Source organism: Protopterus annectens, chromosome 3.part1, assembly GCF_019279795.1.
Source record: "Protopterus annectens isolate FY-2018-M chromosome 3.part1, PAN1.0, whole genome shotgun sequence".
NCBI lineage: Eukaryota > Metazoa > Chordata > Ceratodontiformes > Protopteridae > Protopterus > Protopterus annectens.
This window is the reverse complement of record NC_056732.1, coordinates 176,831,881-176,850,171: the sequence shown is the minus strand read 5'-3', so window position 1 is coordinate 176,850,171 and position 18,291 is coordinate 176,831,881.

Here is an 18,291-nt window from a genome sequence, read left to right as displayed (position 1 = left end):
TGCACTTCTTTTTTCAAAAAATACAGTATTTAAATTGATTTTAACTGTGTGTTGCAGGAATATTAACTGAACTGGAAGTTAGTCAGTGTTTGCTGAATTTTATTTGCTAGTAATTACAGGTGTGGGGGTAGCCACATTCTTTGATTTCCTGTCCTTGCCTATTTAAGTGGTACAGTGTGAAATATTTTCTGCTTAAAAACCTCAGCTTTGGCGGGCTAAGAACTTGCTGTATTAAACTGGACGTATAAGAGAATTTAAGTACCTTTATCTGCACTTCTTTTTCAAAAAATACAGTATTTAAATTGATTTTAACTGTGTGTTGCAGGAATATTAACTGAACTGGAAGTTAGTCAGTGTTTGCTGAATTTTGTTATTTGCTAGTAATTACAGGTGTGGGGTAGCCACATTCTTTGATTTCCTGTCCTTGCCTATTTAAGTGGTACAGTGTGAAATATTTTCTGCTTAAAAACCTCAGCTTTGGCGGGCTAAGAACTTGCTGTATTAAACTGGACGTATAAGAGAATTTAAGTACCTTTATCTGCACTTCTTTTTTCAAAAAAATACAGTATTTAAATTGATTTTAACTGTGTGTTGCAGGAATATTAACTGAACTGGAAGTTAGTCAGTGTTTGCTGAATTTTGTTATTTGCTAGTAATTACAGGTGTGGGGGTAGCCACATTCTTTGATTTCCTGTCCTTGCCTATTTAAGTGGTACAGTGTGAAATATTTTCTGCTTAAAAACCTCAGCTTTGGCCGGCTAAGAACTTGCTGTATTAAACTGGATGTATAAGAGAATTTAAGTACCTTTATCTGCACTTTTTTTTCAAAAAATACAGTATTTAAATTGATTTTAACTGTGTGTTGCAGGAATATTAACTGAACTGGAAGTTTTGACTCTGCTCTTCAGTTAGTTTCACCCACCCTCCCTGTTTTTGTTTTGATGTTAATCTTAGTGGCCTTGAAACTGCCCGTCCCTCTTGTAAATTTGTGTTTGGATACTCCTTCTGGGCCCATCTCATTTGCTCACTCAACTGAGTGCAGTGAGATCATATTCTGATTTCAGGCACTCCTACTGTGTACAAAGAGAGCATCTGGGAAACAGAAAAAAAATTAAGCTTGTTTCCTGCCTTTCCTGTTAAGTGGTATAGACTATTTGTAGGCTTCTGAGCCCCCAAGCCCTTCTGTGTTGGAGGGAAGCCTTCTAGCTTAGTTTTTTTTCTTATAACTAGCCAGTTTTCTAGTTTCAGCACTCAAATCTGTTTCTTTGATCTCAGCACTTGTTCAGAAAAAAAAAATCATCTGCTTTTACTGTACTTGTGTTTCTACCTACTTAATTTTACTTTTGCATCATCTTAAAAGTACTCAATTGTATTTATTACTGCTTGGTGTAACTCATTCTAAGCCTTTTGGTTTAAACACTTGGGCTTCGGACCAGTTGTTTTGCACTGAGAGGGTTTGTGGTCTGCACTGTAGTGGCAGAACAGGTAGCTTACATCCTTCTAGGTTGGAAACTGCTGATTGAGGGCTCAGTGTCTGTTATTCTAAAAGTGTATTAATTCTGGTTTAAGCACTTGGGCTTTCAGGCCAGTTATTTTACATTAAGAGGGTTCGTGGTCTGCACTCTTGTGGGAGGAGAGGCAGGACTCTGCCTTTCTGAGCTGGGAATTTCTGGTTAAAGGCTTATAGTGCATGCATATCTGAACTGCTTCTTACTGAAGTTGGTGCGCCTTGTTTGCTGTGGCATAGACTGGATTCAGGCCTGCTGGATCTAGCTTTGTTTGTGTAACTTGAGCACTAATCCAGGCATTCTCTAAAGTATTCAATTGTATTTATTACTGCTTGGTATTAACTTGATTAAAGTGTAGCTATCATTCTAAGTCTTTTGGATTAAGCACTTGGGCGTCAGACCAGTTGTTTTACATTAGGAAGGTTTGTGGCATGCACTGTGGTGGCAGGACAGGTAGCTTTCATCCTTCTAAGTTGGGAACTGCTGATTGAGAGCCCAGTGTCTGTTATTCTTAAAGTGTATTAGTTCTGGTTTAAGCGCTTGGGCTTCAGGCCAGTTATTTTACATTAAGAAGGTTCGTGGTCTGCACTCTTGTGGGAGAAGAGGCTGGACTCTGCCCTTCTGAGCTGGGAATTTCTGGTTAAAGGTTTATAGTGCCTGAATATTTGAACTGTAGCTTACTGAAATTGGTACACCTTGTTTGCTGTAGCATAGACTGGATCCAGGCCTGCTGAATCTAGCTTTGTTTATATGCTTGTTGTTTGTTTGCTTGTTATTTCCCTGGAACGCTAATTCCACCTAATACACGGCTTCTCAGTGCTTCTGTGGATCACTAGTGATATCTGCATTGCTTACTGTACTTATTTCCTTGTTTCACTTGAAAGAAAGTTACTGTTTGTTGTTTTTGCATTTAAGTTACCTGTAACACATTGCACTTAAGTTACCTGGCACTTGCTCGCTAAAGCAATTATATAAGTCAGCACTAAAAATTAAAAGCACTACACCCTCACTCCCACTGGCCCTTGTTTTCAATTATTAAGGAATTCCCATTATTATTCTAGCATGTCCATAGGTCAGTTGTCAATCTCCTCTCCGGTCCAGCTGGTGAATCTGGGAATCTTGAGGCAATGTTACAACTGCCTCATGTACACAGACAACCCTCTCCTCCTCCCAACAAATTCCAACACATGTGAGAGATGCAACCATATAGCCAAACTGGAGGCTAAGCTCTCTCAACTCAGTACTGGCATAACCAGTCAGGAGGAGAAGGAAACCACACTCACTACAATTCCAGTCTCACATAGACCTACCACGACAGCAAACCAAACACATAATCACACAAAACATACTGAGGCTCTAAATAAAGATCTGCCTAAGCAGCAGAGACCTCCAAAGCAGACACCCAAGCAACCGCTACCCCAAAACAAAACACGTGCAACACATATCTCACAAAGCCAGTGTGCTGAACAGTCACAGCCCTTAAGACTAAACAACACACCTGATACACTTGTAATAGGTGACTCTATCGTCAGGCACACTGATGTCCCGCTCACCAGGCTGAACAAGGAGAGGGTCACGGTGAGCAGCCTGTCGGGCGCTAGGATTCGCCACATAACACAAGCACTCAGGTCACTCCAAGGCAAGTACAAATATGACTCAGTCATTGTCCATGCTGGTGATAATGACCTGAGATGTACCTCCCTGGACTACATGAAAAGAGACATAAAGGAGCTCTCTGAGCATGTAGCCCAGGCCGGTATGACCCTGACCTTGAGTAGCATCTTACCCTCACCAAGAATGATGCCACAATATGAAGACAAGATGATCAATTTCAACAATTGGCTTAAGTACTGGTGTCATTCAAAGGGGATCCAATGCCTGTCAGCTTGGGATGATATGCTTGACAAGCCACGATGCTTTGCTAGGGACGGCTTGCACCTGTCACCCCTGGGCTTTCGGATATTGGCAAAGGCTCTTGCTACCCCCATAGTGCCTTTTTTTGGCAAGGCTCAAAAGACAAACTCACCTCCATAGGTATCACACGGGATAAGAAACTAAGAGTAATGCTACTCAACACCAGAAGTCTAAACCTCAAGATGCACGCACTCAAAACTCTCCTTAGCATGGAGAACATCGATATCTGTGCAGTAACAGAAACCTGGTTCAGGGCTCCCGAGACCACCCCAGCACTACCAGGTTATACCTCATACCATGCTTTTCGGCCCCAAAACTTGGACCGAACCACAAAAGGAGGGGGAGTATCGATATTTATCAAATATACCCACACCTCCAGGTTGGTGGCAACGCACGAAGCATCAGAGACTATCCATGTGCAACTAACAGTGGGTAAAACTGCCTTCCAGTTTATAGCCTGCTACAGACCACCCTCCCAAACCCAGGAACCCCAATCGGCCTTTCTGAGAACACTGGAAAATATGAAGGTCTCTCCAAACACCATTATATTGGGCGACTTCAACTACCCAAACATAGACTGGGAGCATTACTCTAGCTCCAACACCCTAGCCCAAAGGTTCCTAGAATTTATAAACGCAAATGCTATGGAACAACTTGTTACCACTCCCACAAGAGGGGAAAACATACTGGACCTGATCATCACCAACATGGGGACTCTATGCTCCAGACCAGAAGTGTATCCCTCACTGGTAATATCAGACCATAAACTAATCTCACTGGATATTCACATCCCAACCCCACCCCCTGCCCAGAAAACCACAGTGAAAAACTTCTCTAAAGCAAATTTCACACTCCTCAAAACCGAGGTGGAATCCTTCAAAGCCCCCGGGCCTGTGGAAAATATGGCCCAGACCGCAGAATCCTTTATAAACACATTCTATGAACACCTTCAGGAATGCATGGATCATGCGATCCCAAATAAAACCAAGACCCAATCCTCCAAAGGCAGATGTCCTGTCTGGTGGACCCCAGCCATAAACAAACTATACAATAGAAGGAGGAAGCTACTAAATGATAGAGCAAAATCCCAAAAGGGAAGGCATCACTGATCAGTATTAGCAAAAAACTACGGGCACTCATAAAATTGTCTAAGGCCAGCTTCGAGAGAAAAATTGCACAGGACACTAAGGATAATCACAAGGCTTTCTTTAGTTATGTTAGGAACCTGGGTGGTAATTCCCAGATATGCTCAGAATTTGTCCAAAATGACAAAAATACACTGAACCCACAGACATTGCCAACATCCTAGCTGATAGGTTCAGCAAACTCCCCACCAAAGGGCAAATATCTATCCCAGCAGAGTGCTGCCCCTGACATCTCAGATGCTCAGGTAAGAGCCGCCCTCTCCAAAGCAAAAACACAGCATCAATGGGACCAGACGGTGTCCCGGCTGCATCCTACATGAACTCCAAGAAGAGCTAAACCCAAACATAAAACTACTGTTCAATCTCAGCCTTACTACAGGATATGTGCCCAAAGAGTGGCGTACAGCAGCAGTGGTCCCTCTCCATAAAGGTGGTGCCTCAACGGATCCTGGAAACTATCGCCCCATAAGCCTGACTAGCTTGGTCTGCAAAGCTATGGAAAGGATCATCATGGACCTCATAAATAAAGATATTAGGGACCTACAGACACTGGATCCTACCCAGTTCGGCTTTGTTAAGGGCAGATCCTGCCTCTTAAACCTGGTTGATTTCTTTGAAACAGTCACCAAGGCCATTGACGAGGGGGAGGTGGTCCACACAGACTACCTGGACCTCGCAAAAGCCTTCGATACAATACCCCACTCGGGCATTATAGATAAGCTGACCAGCTTAAATATAAACCCCTATGTCACTAGATGGATTGCAAACTGGCTCAAGGACAGAACCCACATGGTTAGAATTGCTGGAGCCATGTCAGTCTCCAAACCAGTTACAAGTGGTGTCCCACAAGGCTCTGTCCTGGGACCTCTCTTGTTCGGTATATATTTCTCGGAGGTACAGGCCAACACGGAAGGACTGTGGCTGACCAAGTTCACAGATGACTGCAAACTGGGCACCATAATTGACTCTCCAGCCGACACAAGCATCCTCCAAAAGGGCCTCATAGAAACAGACAACTGGTGCCAGAGCCATGGCATCAAGCTAAATGCCAAAAAGTGTATAGTCATCCCCTTTGGCAAAAACAAAGTGCCCACAAATTACCACATAGGTGGTAATCCATTAAGTACAGAAGAAGTAATTAGGGACCTGGGGACCCAAGTTGATAGCAATCTCTCATTTGACAACCACGTGGCCAAAGTGGTTAGAAAAACATTTTATATAGCCCACCTAATCATGAAGGGATTCACATCTAGATCAGGGGAGGTCATCGTGCCTCTTTACTCATCCCTCATCAGGTCCATAATTGAGTACAATGCCCCTTTTGGGATGTACCTTACCAGACACCTGCAGCAACTGGAAAGACCCCAAAAGTACCTCACCAAGAGGATCAAAGGGCTCAAACAGATGCCATATGCTGTTCGGTTAAAGAAACTCCAGCTCTACTCAGTGGCATACCGCCTGTTCAGAGGCGATCTGTGCCTGACGTATAAAGCCATGTCCAACCCGGAATTAATGGACATGCTGCACCTCAGAAAATCCAAATCCCATCGAGCTATGCGCTCGAGAGACTTGAACCTCAGCACTGAAATAAATAGGACATGCTGGAGGGACAGATTCATAACCCAGAGGCTCCCTTCACTCTGGAATAAAATCCCAGTCCAGGTTAGGCAGAGTCCCTCATTGACTCTCTTCAAGAGGAATCTTAATGAGTGGATGGGAGATCGTAGGTTTACCCCAGTTATCACTTCTGTGTCACTGTTAGACAGAGGCACAGTATACTAACCTCGAAAAAGGGCATAGCAAAATAAATTTAAAATGGGTGGCGAAAGCCAAACACATTCTGGCTAGGCTTATAAATGCCCTAGGGCAGATAGCCTAGTATGAACCTATGAACCTATGAACCTATGAGAGTCTCTGAACTCCAGGACTTAACTGCTAGGCCTCCATACATCGTTTGCCATAAAGATGTGGTATCTCAATGGACAAACTCTTCCTTTATGCCCAAATTGGCCACAAAGACTAACATTAACCAATCATTTCAATTGCCACTCTTCTTTCCCAACTGTACTAATAAGGGTGAATATATGTTGCTTCTTCTTGGTGTTCATAAACTACATTTTTATCTTCACAGAACAAAAATGTGCAGGAAATCTGATCAACTGTTTGTATCTTTCTCACTGTTTAGGTCAAGTAGTTTCCAAAATTACTTTGGCCAAATGGATTACTGACAGTATTTCACTGATTTATTCTCAGAGAGATTTGGAATCATCTTGTCCTCCTAGATCCCACGCTACCAGATCTATGTGTGTCTCATCTGCTTTTTCTTCCAGAGCTTCAATTGAAATTTGTTTTGCAGCCACTTGGTCAAAGACTTGTACCTTTTTCACACATTACAAATTGGACGTTATCTCCAGAAGCAGGGCTTCCTTTGGTTCAATAGTGCTCCTGCATAGCCTTCCTTGAGGGTTAGACAAGAGTTACATAGCTGGGGACTCTGACCCATCAGTGAGGAGGAATGAAAAGTACAACATCAGATTTAGAAGTTATGTACTTACCATAATATGGCATCTGTCTTGTCCATTTTCATTCTTCTTCTCCTTCCCTCCCAGCATTCCCCGGCCTTGGCACGTCTAGAAGATCTTTGGATGATCTGGGAACCTTCAGGTTCCAGGTTTGAGCCTCATTTCTTCTAGTATCTGTCCTGTTTCTATACCTCTATAGGCAGTAGGGTAGCAAACCCAATCTGAGGAATTAGGGATTGTGTTGTTTTGCATTATGGGAAGAGGAAGGACCTTGAAACTCAGATCCAAGTCTTGGAAATGTGACTGAGTCAGATCCAAAGATTGGATCTGTAACCCATCAGTGAGGAAGAATGAAAATGGACAACACAGATGCCAAGTTATGATAAGTACATAACTTCTAATTAAAGAGTTTGGGGAAGGTGAAGTCTTAATCTAGACATCCAGTCATCCAGGCAAAAGTTTGTTCCTGGCTTCCTTATTGTTAAGAGTTTTTCCAGGATGGAATCAAAGCAAATATTCTTTCCTTTTGGGGCGGGTGGGGAACTTTCTCACAGCCCAGGCTTGTTGAGTAGTGGACTTGGAACTGACAGAACAGAGGGAATATTTGAATCATCCACTAATTCACTGGCAGAGAGGACTATAAGATAATCTCTTCCCAACAGTTTTTGAACCAGATTCATTTGTGTGGATTTTTGTTTCACATACCATTATTTCAACCTGATGTTTGTAGACATTTGCTGCCTACTTCCCATTTTCTTTTAAGGATAAGAGGACTTTGGACAGTGCATTATAATTTATGGACATACAGTACTATGTCTTATCGCAGGAGCTGACAGCTAGGTTTACACTTATATCTTCTTTACTGAGCATTTTATCAGGTTCAAGTATTTTCACCTTGATATTGTTTAATATTCTTCACTAACTTTTGGAAACTTAGCAACAGGCAAGGTCTGATATCCAGCCTATCAGAGCTTTGCACTGTCTCTCCCCAAAGCTGGGTTGGCTCCTTCTCCCCAGAGATATCACCACACTAGTGATATAGAAGGATCAGCCCGTACCATTTTCAGCACTGTTAGTAGGTTGCTGTATTTCCACAGTTTAGTCAGGATTCTGAACTGGACAGATGAGTACTCTGCTGGGAAAATCTCTTTTTTTTTGTTATTGCTAGAATTTTTTGTTTGATTATAATTGTGTGACTGTGGGCATCTGCAGGCCATAGCATAGTATGTTTGCTTCTGCTAAACAGAGTAAGCACACACTTGGGTTTCTAATTCCCTATATGGACTTCATTCACAGAGAGTTTTTACTTACAGACATCTCAAGGACATATCCTTTATTGTATACAGGAAAAAAATACCCGTGAGTGAAGGCAGATAGTTACCCAGGCCTGCCATGCCCTTTCAGCTATACCTGTGTATTGGATAGCCCTTAATAGCCATTTTATTTGGGTGGCCCCTCTGAAAAGCATAGAAAGCATTAGAGAATTAGGAGAGTGGCCACAACACTTCTTTCTAGAAGGCATCCCTAGGCTTAAGAGTGACAGCTTCACTTAGGTGCTTACACAACTCCTCTGAACTTTTGATTCCTGGTAATGGCCTATGGTGTTGTGTGTGTGTGTGTGTGTGTGTGTGTGTGTGTGTGTGTGTGTCACTCAAGGCTACCATGCTATTAGTTGTGTGTGTCCTCCTGGGTAGAATTTACTTTGCCCACAGTCAGTATGGAAACTGGTTCCTATGCATCCATATCTGATGCCTGCTTTATATGTGGAGATGAGAAAATTCCAATTTTCCTCTTATGATATTATGTGCAACATTGCAGGATTCTTGATCATGTTGAAGACCCAAACATCTGATGGCCATATGACTACAGTATTGCAGACCTTGTTACAGTCTGCAAATCAAAGTCTGGTCCGTCCACCACTCCCTTCCAAAAAAATGCAAAAATGGACCCAAAAATTCTTCTCCCAAAACTGGCAGGTTCTGCCAGTTGAGCCATATATTTAAGGGATCAGCCCTTCTCAGAAGATTGAGAAATCTCTCTTGATAAAGACTTGGAAAAAACTGACATAATTCTCAGATTCCCCCCTTTTAGATTATCACACTGGTAATGAGGGAACTCTGTCTTATTTTTCATCAAAATCCTCTCATTTTGGGAAATGTTGTCTTTAATGAGGATCCATTTTAATGGGAAGTTAGTGAGCTCTCAGCGGCCAAGAAATAGATATATCCATCTTTTTGGTTTGAGCACTCAAAGGCCACTTGAATTCCTTTAGTGCTTCAGGCATTCTGGGTGCTTTAACACAGCATTCATGGAACTGGTCTCCCACCCCATGTTACTAGGAAGCCTGACCATTTTTATTGGAACCAGGATCCCTATGTGTTTGTATAAGAATCCAGTGTTAGATCTTGTGGCATTGATAGGTGCTGCTAAGCAGAGGTCATTCCAGCCCATAATACCCTTCATAATGACTGGATGACCAGAGTCTTAGACCACAGTAGGAGTAAGGCTAACACATCAGTAATCTTGGCCTTCAGAACTGTAAACTGCTAGACTGATATTGTCCAGTACCAGGGTGAACTTCAGCAGATGGACATGATTGATGACATCACTTGGGGGGGGGCAGAAGGCAGAACTTGCGCAGGTGTGCAGTTAAATGTAGTTATGATGTTGTGGGTACCCCATCCAGAGCTGTCCTTTTATGGGTATGTATTTAAGAGACATGCCTAGCTGAGGATACAAACCTTGCCAGAGGTTGTGAAGGTGCAGTTTTTCAGTGAGTCTTTAGACAAGGAGGTGCTCCTCAGACTCCTATCATGAGAACCTTGAAAAGAGTAAGACTGTGGAATTGGTTAAATAGCTATTTTATCTTCTCATACAAAGGTACAGTGGGAGGTGTCCTTCCAAACTTTGGTCCTTGTATTGATGCCAGACCAAAGAAAAATAAATGAAAGAGAAGTCTTTTCTGAATTATGGATGACTAGGTAATCTGAAAAGGAAGCCTGGGGGGATGCTCAGGGCTAGGACCCAGACAAAGAGCAATGAGTTATGTTAGACTTCCCCAAATCCTAACTCAGCCTTTAAAACCCTCCTTTCCAAATGGATCTCCCATGGAATTGGGAGATATCTGGTTAAGCTAGATTTAAAATATGCTTTACCACCATATTCCCACTGACAAACACTTTTTTGTGATTTTCTGTATCTTAACTCACATTATCTCTTCTCTGCCTTACCTTTTGGACTATCTACAGCTCCAAGGGAATATGCAAAGTGTCTGGATCCAATAATTGCTTATTGCAGATTGCAAGGCATTCACCTTGTTCCTTATTTGGCTGATTTCCTTATAGTTGCATACTCTTTTTTTCCAGTTGTCAAGATTCCTTAGGAAGTGTCTAGAATCTTCTACTCAGTCTTGGGATCCTATTTTATCCTTCTGTCCAATCTGACTGATGGGACTGGAGCTAATTGTTGGATCTGATCTGGCCATTTCCTAGTGCTCTCTGCCTCAAGCTTCTAACTTCCCCCTCCTATAATGCTATACATGCTACCTTGCCTCACATCTATTTGCCACCTTTGGAAATACACATTCCAAAGCCCCGCAGCTAAGTGCTTTCATTATTTTACCGGCTTTTGCCTTATGTGTTCTTGTTCATTTTGCTCTTTATTAGATGTAGTTGTGATTTTACTGTTGGTAGTTTTTATTCTGTCCTGCTAGGACTTTTTCTGCCTTCTTAGCCTCATGTCTTCTGGCTCCTTATGCAGCTGCCTAGAATTCTTTTTTTCAGCTTAAAAAAAAACAAAGGACAGGTTTTAGTTAGCTGGATGCTAATATATATATATATATATATATATATATATATATATATATATATATATATATATATATATGTGTGTGTGTGTGTGTATATATATATATATATCTATATATATATATATATATATATGTATATACACACACACACACACACACACACACACACACACACACACACACACACACACATAATAATGTCCTTCCTTAGATCACTGTTGCAGTATTCCAATATTGATTGGTTATCTCTACAAGATAACCTGAAGTCCATTCAGTGTACCAAAACTAAAACTAAAACCTTCCATATGATCATACATCTGGTTTATGACCTAAGCCCTTTGGTGTACGAGTACATAGCAGATATATGAGCATAAAATTCTTCCCACCAGTCCAAATACAGGTCTCATACCCATTGGTCAGTTTTTCTTATGGTTGTTGGCTATCTGCCTTCGCTCATTCGGATAAGTACCCCATTGGGAAACCTTCATTTTACTTGTATCTTTTTGGTAAAGAATTGTTTGATGTTAGCTAAGAGAGGAGGAAGTGTGATTGTGATAGGCAGATTACTTTTAAGGGCCTTCACTTCCAGTGCTTATTTGATCTTAGGGCTGGACATGATTATAAAAATTGTCAAATTTGTCAAATATTTGTTCCAAAAACTCTGTATGTGCAACTTATTTTATTAAATACTTAGAAACTAAATGCCTGAAGTGCCTCTCCCAATCCAAAATGGTGGAACCCTTAGTCTCAGGCATCCTGCCGACACCAAAAACAAAAAAAAATTTTCAAAAGGTCTAAGCCTGAACATTTGGCTGCCAGTCAAATTCAGAGGTACCCATTTAGGTGTCGCAGGAACCAATGGTATGTCCAATTATTTCTCAGACACGCACAATCACAGCCCCGCTAGATAACGATATGGCATCTGGTTCATGCACATCCAATGAGACTAATCTGATGATGATGATGGAGTTTTTTGTACGTTTCTCAACTGATGGGTCTTTGATCTGACCTCGGACTCGACTTTAGCCACTTCAGTAGACTTTGGCTACGTAGCTTGAGCTCCTCCCCTTACCCATAATCCTGTTCTTCGCTTGAATTACCCCAGATCTCATTTGCCGCTTTAGCATTTGGACATGGACATCTGTAGCTCAAGTGGAATATAAAGTTAGGTAAATCATCTTTAATTTTTCATAGTGGATTTCTCTTTATCTCGTTTCCTCCCATGTTTCTGTGTTATAAAAAAAGAAAAAAAGTATTAGTCGAGTCCTTGTTTGCTACCATAGGGTTGGTACCTCTCCCTTTACCATTGCTGTTGTTTTCTGTAAATTGCACTAAATTTAGTTTAACCATTGTTGGTAGTCCTTCTCTTCTTTCTTTACCTGTTATATTCTGCTCTGCTGGCTGTTGCTCTTTTTTTGACATTTCTGAAAAATCAACTGGCTTTAAAAAGTGCTTATCCTGTGTGCACAAGATTCCTAATTCAGACGCTCACTCAGAGTATTTATTGCCTTGAAGCAGGGTATCTTAATACTGGTTGTGAAGTTTGTGCAGGTTTCAACCATCATGTGCTCATCAAGGGAAGAAACACACTAGTCTTGAAAGGCTTGCTTCCCTCCACTACTACTACTTGAGTGAAGAAACAAGCTGGTCTTGAAAGGCTTCACTACTACTACTACTAATACTACTACTTTACCTGGAGCTTCCTCTCATTCCAGGAAATCTTCAGAGTCATATAAAGGGGATACTACTAAAAAGGCTAAAGAGTTGCCGAAGTGTTTCACCAATTGCCATCCTCCTTCTACTTCAGGCTCGGCTCCACCTGATAAAATAGCAAATCTTCAGGTCCAACTGCTCTCGCAGATCTGACTCCATCTAAGTGGAGACCCTCAGATCCAGCTGTTCCTTAGGATCTGGCTTGAGCCAAGTCAAAGTCTCCAGTTGTTAGATCACCAAGATTCTCTCTGGAGCCAATTTCTCCAAGGCTTCATTCACCTTTTTTGCAGGAGACATCTTGGTAGAAGTCCAGGCCACCCTTGATCTCTTCGGCCCTCAGGTCAACTAGGAGCCTAACAGAAGCAGATGTGGACAGGATGATGAGAAAGTTTCTCAGAATCCAGATTCAGTTGGAAGTAATTCCATCTCCATCTCCATCTCATCAGATCTGCGAGCCTACCACCAGTCTAACCCCAACTTTTGACTCCTACTGCATTCCATCCTCTGATTTTGGAGCCTTCAGATCCAAGAATTCTGAGTTTGCCTGTGTCAGATCCTAAGCCTTGGCCCTCATCAACCCCAACACCTTCACTGACCCAGATGGAGGGATCTTGGAACTGTAGCATTGGCACCAGATCCAGGAGATCTGGGCTCGGCTCCATTGTTCTTGGAGCCATCCCTTCCCTTTGGAGCCTTGGCACTGGACAACTCAGCTCTAACCAGTGTGTCAATGCAGGATCTTGGGGATGCTTTGAGCCATTGACTTTGACTCCTATTAGGTTGGTTCTTGGTTTTCCCCTGACTTCTGCTTTTTGAGTTAGTGGAGAGAGTGTTTTCCACATCTGTGGACAACATATTCTTGCCCACCTCAGGTCCAAACCCCTCCACAACTGTCTACCCTAAATTCTGAGATTTTTCATCCTATCCCACCAGGACAGCTGGCCTAGTCAAGCCTAGAGACAGTCCTCATCCAAGACTCTTCTCACACTTTGAGTCCTCCCATGCACTTCCCATGGAGATGCCCTGGAAGCGTGCATATAAAAGGAGGCACTTAGATTCCCCACAGGAATTTTTGACCAAATACACTGACTTTGAAGGGGAGAGGGTTCCATAGATCACCCCTTGAGGATGTCACATTCAGTGAAATCCCCAAACTTTTGAAACAGAAAGGAGGTTGGTCTTTCAAACCACTCATTTACAGGAGTCGTCATTGTTTCTCTAGACTTTTGGAGACAGCTCAGCTATGCTCAGGGTAGCCCCCCAGTGGATGAGATGGTGTACTTCATCTCTAATCAGGCTTGAAAGGATCTGGATGTCATGGATTCTATTCCCAAGACACCAGATAAATACCTCATTGCACCAAAGGATTGTGCCCATTGGAACAAACCCCCCCCCCCATTGGATGCTATGGTGGTAGCAGTGGCCAACAGGAAAGAACTTGCTGATTAAAATCCTTCTGGTCATCCCTAAATAGAGAGTCCAGGGTGTTAAGTTTGGGAAGCATGTTTATGCATCAGCGACCTTTGCCCTCAGATCGCTGAACTTCTTGGCACATGTTACTAGATTTCAGAGCGAATAGATCAAGGAGCTTTCCAATTCCCCCTGAGTCCATGTCTGTGAAGTACAAGAAGACTGTTTCTTTGCATATGGCCATCCTCTAATCCGTAATGAATGCCTTCATGAGGCTGATTTCTCATGCTTCAGAGGGAGTCTCAAGAGCTGCAGGTTCAGAAATTGCCATAAGAAGGCACACCTGGATTTGCTTTTGTGACTTTTCTGAGATCTTCAAGACTTCATTTGTCAATGCTTCCTTTGATGGATCCACCTTGTTTGGCCCTAATGTAAAAGAAACTCTCCAAGAGCGAACAAGATGAAAAGCCTTTATCTGCTGTAGGTATACATTTTTCTACCCCTCAGTGGACCTTTTCAGGGAACCAGAGAGAGGGTGCAAAGATGTTCTGCAAGATGCAAGGATCTTCCCAGGACTCCTATGGAGACAGATCTCCCTGCGATTACAAATATTTGCAGAGATTACACAGAGTGATGGTTTCATGCAGACGTCATCTCTCAGGGCTGCTTTTTTATTCTTTCTGCACCCAAGACACAGCGACTACAGATGCTTCCCAATTATGGTTGCGGTCATTACTTGGGAAGGATGGTCCAAGGCTTGTGGTCTCAGTTGGAGGTCAATCAACATATTAATGTCCTAAAAATGAGATCAGAGCAGTCCTATTCGTATTGCAGGAGTTTCAAGATGTTCTCCCTTTAGGGATGTTTGCTATTCAGACAGACATGTCGGTGGTCTGGTACATCAACAAACAGTGGGACCTGGTCCTATCCCTTTGAGAAGCAATGAGATTGCAACAATCAGTGATCTCTTCTGGGCACTTTCTACTGGCAAATTATATTCCATAGACGTCAAATGTGCTGGCAGTCAAACTAAGCAGGGTTCATCTTACTTCCTCATGAGTGGTCTCTCGATTCGTTAGTGGCAGAAATTATATTTCACTGATGGGGCCAACAATGCTGTGACCTCTTTGCTTCTCCCCTCAATTCCAAGTGCAGCAGGTACTGTGTCCTGATCTCTCCAGAGCGGGAGGAGTCACCAAGAGACTTTCTGATTCACGATTGGCCCTCTGGTCTCCTATATGCCTTTCCCTCACCCCTCTCATTCCCAAATATCTTCAGAAAGCATTTCAGCCAAAGAGCTAAATAATCCTCATTGCCCAATTCTGGCCTCAACAGGTGTGGTTCTCCTTCCTGTGGCTTCATCCCTAACTGGGTGTTGGATCCTTCTCAGGACCTTCTGTCTCACCCATCTGGGATACCTCACCTGGATATTCAGACCGTCAAGTTGACTGCATAGTTTCTCCACTTCCAGTGATGGTTAGGCAATCCATCACATCATTATATCATCCCAAAAAATAGTCTGCTAAAAAAATTTATAAGAGGAAATGGAAATGATTTTCCATTTGTGCTCTCCAGAAGCAAACAGATCCTTTTACAACCCTATTCCAGCTATTTTTGATGTCCTGGCTTCCATTTTCAATAGTGGAGCTAGTTACACAACAATTAAGGTCCATCTTGTTGATATTTCTAATTTTCACTTGGGGAAACCATTCTTCTTTGGCCTCATTGAGGTTATGTAAGGCCTTTCTGAAAGGTACTTTTCTACTTGACCACCTATTAAGGACCCTACTCCTCCATGAGATTTAACAGTATTTCTTAAGCTTTGATTCCCTTCTTTGAGCCATGTACCAAGGTGGACTTAAAAGTTGCAATTACATTATCTCTTTTCTCAGAAACTGTATCTGTTTTTTCATAAGGATAACAGCATCCCTTTGTTCTAAACCTTCCTTTCTACCTAAGGTGGTATCAGAGACACCTATTAATCAATCCATCAACCTATATGTTTTCTTTCCAAAAATTTCCAACAGGAGAGAGGCTGCACATGTTGGATGTGCATAGGCAGCTTAGATTCTATCTTTTCAGAACTAAAGATTACAGATCAGTTGTTTGTCTCCTTTTTTAAGGCTAAATTGGGCAAGGCAATTTCTAAAGTAATGCTAGTCAGATGGCTCACTGATTGCATTTCATTTGTTTATAAGGCTAAAGTGTTGACATTATCTAAGCTCCTAGGTCTCATTCCACTAGATCTGTGGCTACATCATCTGCTTTCTAGACTAGTTTCCATTGATGTTATTCATGCAGCTACTACTTTGTTCAGTGCTCTTACGTTTTGTTGCTCATTACAAATTGGACATCCTATCTAGGAATAGAGCAGAATTTGGCTCCACTGCACTCCAAAATATCCTTTCTTAAGGAACACCCATTGTTTATTATAGCTGGGAATTCTGCCCCATCGGTTGAGGAAAGGATTGAAAAGACATCAGATACAAAAGTTATGTACTCACCATAACTATGCATCTGTGTGTCTGGTTTCATCCTTCCTCATCCTCCCTCCCTCCATCCCCCTTCCTGCTTTGGAAGTTTTTCATTTGGGCTGCTACCATGTCCTGAGGAGTAATTCCAGCATCCCTTGCTGAATGATCTCCCGTCTTCCTCTTTACAGGTTCATAGGTAGGTACTAGGCTATTGGCCCTAGGGCCTATACAAGCCTAGCCGAAAAGGTACCCTGACTTTCGCCACCCAAGAAAATTATTTCCCTGTGCCCGTGTTAAGCAGTGCCGCAGAGGTGATCTCCGGGGTGAATTTCCTATTTCCCATCCAATCAAGATTTATTTTGAAGAGTGCTAATGAGGAGCTTTGTTTGATATAGATAGGTAGTTTGTTCCAGAGTATGGGAAGTCTCTGGGACAGGAATCTATCCCTCCAGCATGTTCTGTTTATTGTGGTGACAAGGTTTAGGTCCCTAGAGCATGTAGCTTGGAGGGATTCAGATTTCTTTAAGTGGAGCATGTCCAACAGCTATGGGTTTGACATAGCTTTGTATGTTAGGCAGAGATCACCTCTGAGTAGGTAATATGCAATGGAGTAAAGCTGGAGTTTTTTGAGACGGTCTGCATAGGCATCTGTTTGAGGCCAGTAATCCTCTTTGTGAGGTATTTCTGTGGTCTTGTAGCCAAACAATATAATTTCGTACTTGTGTGCCCTTACTGCTGCCCCAAACCCATCTGTTAGTTAAAAAATTAAAACACCCCTCCCCCCAACACTTAAAAAATGTTTGCAACACCTATTAAACTATTAAACAGATATTTTTTCAGAATATGAATCTTTTATTGGAGGCATTAATTTAGACAGTCACAGACATATTATGGCTTATAAAGGCCATGGCTTCTCAAAGTAATTATAGAAAATTGTATTCTGTAGAGTGCAGATAGAGTGTCTAGCTATACCCTTGGTCACTATACCTGTCAACTGTCCAGAGTTTTGTAGAATCTCTAGATTTTTGTCACATGTTTTTTCTCTGTCACTCATAAAATCTGTGCTCTTCTGACACATCAAGTATTGAAATCACTAAATAATGGCACGCATTTGAGTATCAGACTTAAATGCAGTCTAACGCAAAACATGCTTTCTAGCAACTTTCTAGGTTTATATTGCTCAATGTTTAAAATCTGTCACTAATTTTGTGCCTTTGTCCTCCTGTTATTTTGGTTTCACCTAGAATTACTGCAGTAAGACATTAAGATGTATGGAGGTCACAAATAAAAGCATCAGGGTTTTAAGTTCTCCATACAGGACACAGGTTTAGGATCATGACCAAGTTCATAATATAGATATTGGCTTTAGAGTGGCATTCATAAATATTTTAAAAGTAGCTTTAGGCTGCTGTACAGTGGAACAGCACAATCAGTTTCCAATTCATAAAAAGAAAGCAAACTCAAATTAAGTGAATTCTAAACACAGTGTTATGCAGCACATTATTGCACATCCAGGAATTTGCAAAATGTACAAAAAAAATCAATCTGTAACAGGCGTACAACTAACTGAAGCTTATCAGAAAAATGTCAGAGCTCAACTTTCTGGAGTATGTTTATTGCTAGGTATCTTGTTTTTGGTGCTAAATGGTAGACTAACTTTCTTCCACTTCTAGATAAAATGCATTTTAAATTGGAGTATGTTTATTGTTAGATATCTTGTTTTTGGTGCTAAATGGTAGGCTAGCTTGAGGGCAAACTCAATCTGAAGTAATTCAAGTGAAATAGAGGATTATGGGT